Source organism: Coptis chinensis, chromosome 2 (genome assembly GCF_015680905.1).
Source record: "Coptis chinensis isolate HL-2020 chromosome 2, ASM1568090v1, whole genome shotgun sequence".
Taxonomy (NCBI): domain Eukaryota; kingdom Viridiplantae; phylum Streptophyta; class Magnoliopsida; order Ranunculales; family Ranunculaceae; genus Coptis; species Coptis chinensis.
Genome location: NC_141457.1, coordinates 45,640,001 through 45,646,223, shown reverse-complemented (window position 1 = coordinate 45,646,223; position 6,223 = coordinate 45,640,001). Strand labels below are relative to the sequence as shown.

The following is a 6,223-nucleotide window of genomic DNA, read 5'->3' as shown; positions in this document are numbered from 1 at the left end:
TTTGCATCAACCTTTCGGGGGACTCATTCAAGACTTACTCGAACTACTATTCAACAGAAAATAAGGGCTTTGGTTTCTGCTCATCGGGATAGGGGCAGGCAAAAGAGAAGTTTTCGTCGTTTGTGGATTACTCGTATAAATGCAGCAATTCGCGAGATGGGGGTATCCTATATTTATAGTATATCCATAAATGATCTATACAAGAGGCAGTTGCTTCTTAATCGTAAAATACTTGCACAAATAGCCATATCAAATACGAATTGTCTTTACATGATTTCCAATAAGATCATTAAATAAGGAGATTGGAAGGAATACACTGTAATGATTTAAACGGGGGCCCCGGAGAATGAGCTCCGGGAAGGTAGAGTAAAAATTACTATTTAATATAATTATAATAAAGATAAAATAGTAAAAATGAATGAGCACGTTTCAAAAAAAAAAGGGGGGGTATCTTTTTTACTTTAATTTTTTCTTATGACGTGACAATCAAATCTGGATTCTCTAATTTTTTGAACAAAAAATCAATCTGAGTTGGGGTTCGGAATGGAATTTTTATTCAATTGTAATTGAGGATATAGGTCTATCTATTTATTTCTAGTTCGAGGACCCGCAGTTCTAGGAGTTGACTCAGTTCTCTCAAATTGTTTCTCATTATTAAGAAAAGGTAACAAAGATAAAATACGAGCTTGTTTTATAGCACTAGTAATTAATCGTTGTTGTTTCAAAGTCAATCTATTCACTCGTCTAGATAATATTTTTCCTTGTTCACTAATAAATCGACTAATTAAACTCATGTTTCTATAATCAATTCGATCCCCCGACCCAATTGGGGGCAAACGCCTACGAAAAGATCGCTTGGATTTAAGAAAAAGTCGCTTGGATTTATCCATGGTTTATTCCTTATCTTTAAAATCCTATTTATTAATTCTAATTTCATTGGGGATCCGACCGAAATAGAAATAGTATTGTTTTATTTTTATAGTTTGTTTATATAATATATATATATTATGTAATTTTAATTTATTACTGTTCCTTGGAGTGGAGAGGTTACACACGCGTTCCGCTTTATCTATTTCTTTATCTCCCCATGAATCGTATGCTTGTAACAACAGGGACAAAATTTTCTCAATTCCAATCGATTAGGCGTATTGTGTCGATTCTTTTGAGTAATATATCTGGAAATGCCCCGCGATTCCTTATTAATACCGTTTCGGACACAACTGTTACATTCCAAAATAACTCTTACTCTGACATCTTTGCCTTTGGCCATAAACCTCCTTTCTTTTGCTTTTGGATTCACTCAACTCTTTTATTTTCAATCCGAAAGGAAGAAAAAAAGAAGTTGCTGATTAGAAATCCAATTCTGAAATATTTCATTGCAATCAATAGAGAATAGAGAAATAATAAGTAATACAATTATTTCTAACTATAAATTAGTTCTAATCTAATACCAGTATAGTATTTCATTTAAGTATCTTGTATGCTTTTGTTGTCCTCGACCCTTAATTTCCATTTCTGTTCTCTGTCTATTAATTCAGCCTGAACCCGAATTTCGTTGCGGGCGAATCTTCTTTGATTCTTTCTCTTTACTTCTTTTTTTATCCTAAAAAAAATGACAGCAAAGAACAAAACAAAGAAAGGGGGAGCACAGATAATTTATTGTATCTCTAATCTTTTTCATCCGTAACTAGAATGAAAAAAATGGGAATGTCAACGCATCTGGGAATAAACGATTGATCTCTATCAATAGACCTGCTAAAGACCCGAACCATAGAGTGCTTAACACAGGTGCCACGGAGAGATATGTTTTTATGTCTCGCATTGAAAATCCTCCTTTTTTTATTGTAATACATATATGATCAGATACATATGTAGTTAAGGATCACTTTTATTTGTACGCGGCATCCCTAACTAAAATGGATATATATAACGACCCGGTGGATGATATTTCCCTTTCTTTACAACAGAAAAAGACGCCACCTTACTTTATTGGGCATTACTGATATAATTTTATTTATTATTATATGTGTTGTATGAGAATATGTTATATGATACGAAAAAGAATAAATGCCAAGCAAGATAAATTGTATATCAATGGAGGAAATTACGATGTGGAAAACAAGACGGGAATTCTCTACAATGACACTGTAGTCCAATTGAAAGGGATGTAGCGCAGCTTGGTAGCGCGTTTGTTTTGGGTACAAAATGTCACGGGTTCAAATCCTGTCATCCCTATCTATTACTTCTACTATGTGCAGTAATGAAGGATCAATTGAGATCAATGAAAATTGAACATACATAATATTTTATGATACTATATGCATATGCATGCAAGGTGGGGGTTACAAAAAAATCCCTTTATTTTTTATTTACGGTATTTTATATTGTGATAAGAAAGCTCTTAGTACCCGATGTCGTAGGTTCAAATCCTACAGAGCGTGATTCTGTTCTTCTTAGGTCGAATTACAATGAAATAACTTTACTAACTTGAGCAGGCGCTTTTGGGAATTCCAACAATTTGTTTAATTGATACAAATTGTGACCCGGATCTTGCAGATATTTCGATTCCAACCAATGATGACGCTTATAGCTTCAATCCGATTAATTCTTAACAAATTAGTATCCGCAATTTGTGAGGGTCGTTCTAGCTATATAAGAAATCGTTGATTAATAATAAGATAAGTAAATTACTTCTACTTCGTGAATTCCATATATTTATGGAATCGGTTACTATATCCTGAATATAAAAAAAGAGATAAAAATTACTGGGTATATTTATATTATGTAATTACTTGGTATTCGATACAATTCAATTAAAGTAGGCGATAAAGAGATGGTTTAATCAAAAAAATTCCTTTTTAAGTTCTATTTCTGTCAGAGGGCAATATGAATGTTCTACCATGTTCCATCAACACAATAAAAAGGTTATATGATATATCCGGTGTGGAAGTAGGCCAACATTTCTATTGGCAAATAGGGGGTTTCCAAGTCCATGCCCAAGTACTTATTACTTCTTGGTTCGTAATTGCTATCTTATTAGGTTACGCTACCATAGCAGTTCGAAATCCATTAAACCATTCCGACCGACGGTCAGAATTTTTGAATATGTCCTTGAATTCATTGAGACTTGAGCAAAACTCAAATTGGAGAAGAATATGGTCCTTGGGTTCCTTTTATTGGAACTATGTTCTTATTCATTTTTGTTTCCAACCGGTCGGGGCTCTTTTACCTTGGAAAATCATACGCAGTTACCCCACGGGAGTTGGCGCACCCACAAAATGATATAAATACTCATTGTTGCTTTAGCTTTACCTACGTCAAGAGTAGCATATTTTTATGCTGGTCTTACAAAAAAGGATTGGGTTATTTCGGTAAATATATTCAACCAACTCCAATATTTTTACCAATTAACATCCTAGAAGATTTCACAAAACCCCTTATCGCTTAGTTTTCGACTTTTTGGTAATATATTGGCTGATGAATTAGTAGTTGTTGTTCTTGTTTCTTTAGTACCTTCGGTAGTTCCTATACCTGTCATGTTCCTTGGATTATTTACAAGTGGTATTCAAGCTCTTATTTTCTCAACTTTAGCCAGCGGCTTATATAGGGGAATCCATGGAGGGTCATCATTGACTATCTTTCAAAATATGCTTTTTTATCCCAAAGCAATGTGTGTGGGCAGTTCGGATAAGCTATTTTGGAACAGAATAGATACAATACAATATAGGGTATATATGATTTAGAGTAGTAAAAAAAAAAAAAATTATGATATTATGGAATTCAATTGTCAAAAGGGGGGGGTTTAAAAGATATTTTTCCTAAGATTTAATTTGGTCCCTTCGTCATACTACCTCTAATAATATATTTCTTTTTGTTCATCAATCACAAGATTTACTATTCATATCATAATTTGGATTTGGATAAGAATTGTTATGTTATCAGGTTTCGTAAATGAAAAAAAAAAAAAAACGTTCTATGGAACTATTCCCATTTCACTTGATTTCATTCAATTCAACGATTGATCAAAATTCAAATTAATTTTATGCAATTAGATCTCAAATATTGATATTGTATTGATATGTAAGAATTCAGACTAATGAATTCGTCTATTTGTATTCATGCTTGTATTAATGCTTGGGATAATGATAAAGAAAAGGAAACCAATAATTTAATTTACAAAGCAGATTCATAAAAATGGATTAGGTTAGGGTGGGTTCGGACTAGGTATATGTAATGTAATTTAATGACTATAAGCCAACTTTTCCTTATGTTTCAATTCAAAGAATGATTCTAGAATTGGATTGAATATAAGATGTTAATTTTTGGTTTACGTTATGTAAGAAAGCCATGTATATGTGATATTAGATATTTACTAGTTATATATGAACTACCCATATATCTTATTTATTTTCTTACCCTACCGTGAATTTAGATAGGAATTACAATTACAATAGAAGCCCTTTCATTTTAAATGCGGGCGGATGAATAAACAGATAAAATCAAGCATATAGAAGAGAAAGGGTGTAGAATTGAAAGAATGAATGGTTCAGTAACAAATAAATGAAATAAAAGAACTAGGCCCTTATGGATTGATTATGGATTGATTATGGATTGATAAAGACTCTATGGATAGGAACTAAAACGCGAGATCAAAGCAGTTCGATCATTCAATAATCTCATTACCTTAATTTGTAAATTTTAATTTGTAGTTCATAGTTATTTCGATTTGGATGGATTTTCGTAATGGAATAATAAGTCATAATTAATTGGTTGCTTGTATCATTAACCATTTCTTTATCTTTATACGAGGAGCTTACCATGAATCCACCGATTTCCGCTTCCGTTATTCTTCTTTGGGTTGGCCGTAGGGTTGGCTTCTATTGGACCCGGAGTTGGTCAAGGTATCGGGCGGGCGGCCAAAAGCCGTAGAGGGTATCATGAGACAACCGTGAGGCAGAGGGTAAAATCTGAGGTACTTTATTGCTTTAGTCTGGCTTTTATGGAGGCTTTAACGATTTATGGACTGGTCGTAGCACTAGCACTTTTATTTGCAAATCCCTTTGTTTAATCCTATAGAAATGTGAAAGTCTTTGTTTTGTCTTATTTTTTTATTGCCGTGGATTTGTCGCTTGTTTTTTGAATTATATCAAGACTTAACTCCTACAACAACTTTAACTTATTCGTTGAGACAATACCCGTGGGAAGGACTAATTTGAGGATCAGGAATTAGTGGATACACTCGCTTTCTTCCTTCCCGTTCTCAGTCCAATGTAACCTTTTTTTTAGGAAGCGTTGCGACAAACGAGGTATTTTTTAATTGATATGAGACCAGAGACCTAATTATAATAAGTATTTTATTTATTTTTATTGGGAACTTCAATGGAAATAATAAAATAGAAATAAGAATTTCAAAAATAAAGTAATCTAAAAAGAACTCTGTTCAATTAGTCCTATCCATAAGAGGAGATCATATGAAAAATGTAACCGATTCTTTCGTTTCCTTGGGTCACTGGCCATCCGCCGGGAGTTTTGGATTTAATACCGATATTTTAGCAACAAATCCAATAAATCTAAGTGTAGTCCTTGGTGTATTGATTTTTTTTTTGGAAAGGGTGTGTGCGAGTTGTTTATTTCAAGAATAAGTTGGACCTAACCAGCTGCACTTTCTTCTTTATAACTAGGAAAAAAAAGGTGCACGATCTCTATGAATTACTTCGAATAAATTCAGAAATAATATCATATGTATGAACCATAGCATTTCGTGATTCATTGGTAAATAAACTTTGATTCTCTATCAACCAATAATATGGGACCCTAAACATGGTTAAAGCTTAATTGTTTGAAGTCCCGCAACATTGGTGCCCTTTCTACCACTATGTTAGTATGGAGATGGTTTCAAAATAAATAGTTGTGTTTTATCCGATATAGAACACTCATATCGATAAAATTATTTGAACCATTTATTGGAAAATTGGGAATCCCATCCCTTTTTTATCCAATGTGGAATCGACGACCTATGTATAAAGTAAACGTAATTTTTGGATTTGAAAAAAAAAAAAGAAACAACTTTGCCGATAATTACAGATTTTTTGTCCGGTCGGAAGAGTCCTCCGAATATTCTAGTCTTGGATCAACGATCGGTTTCGATATTTAGGAATCGAACAGAGAAGAGAGGATAAGCTCATTACATAAATAAAAAGGGATAATGGGAATGCCCCATAAG

General features: G+C 33.2%; 1 non-coding gene across 1 annotated transcript; it reads left to right on the top strand.

Moving 5' to 3' along the window:
- The first annotated feature begins 2,161 nt into the window (after window positions 1-2,161).
- Window positions 2,162-2,235, top strand: TRNAP-UGG (transfer RNA proline (anticodon UGG)). Its single transcript has one exon. It is a non-coding gene; the product is annotated as a tRNA-Pro (tRNA).
- Window positions 2,236-6,223: the final 3,988 nt, after the last annotated feature.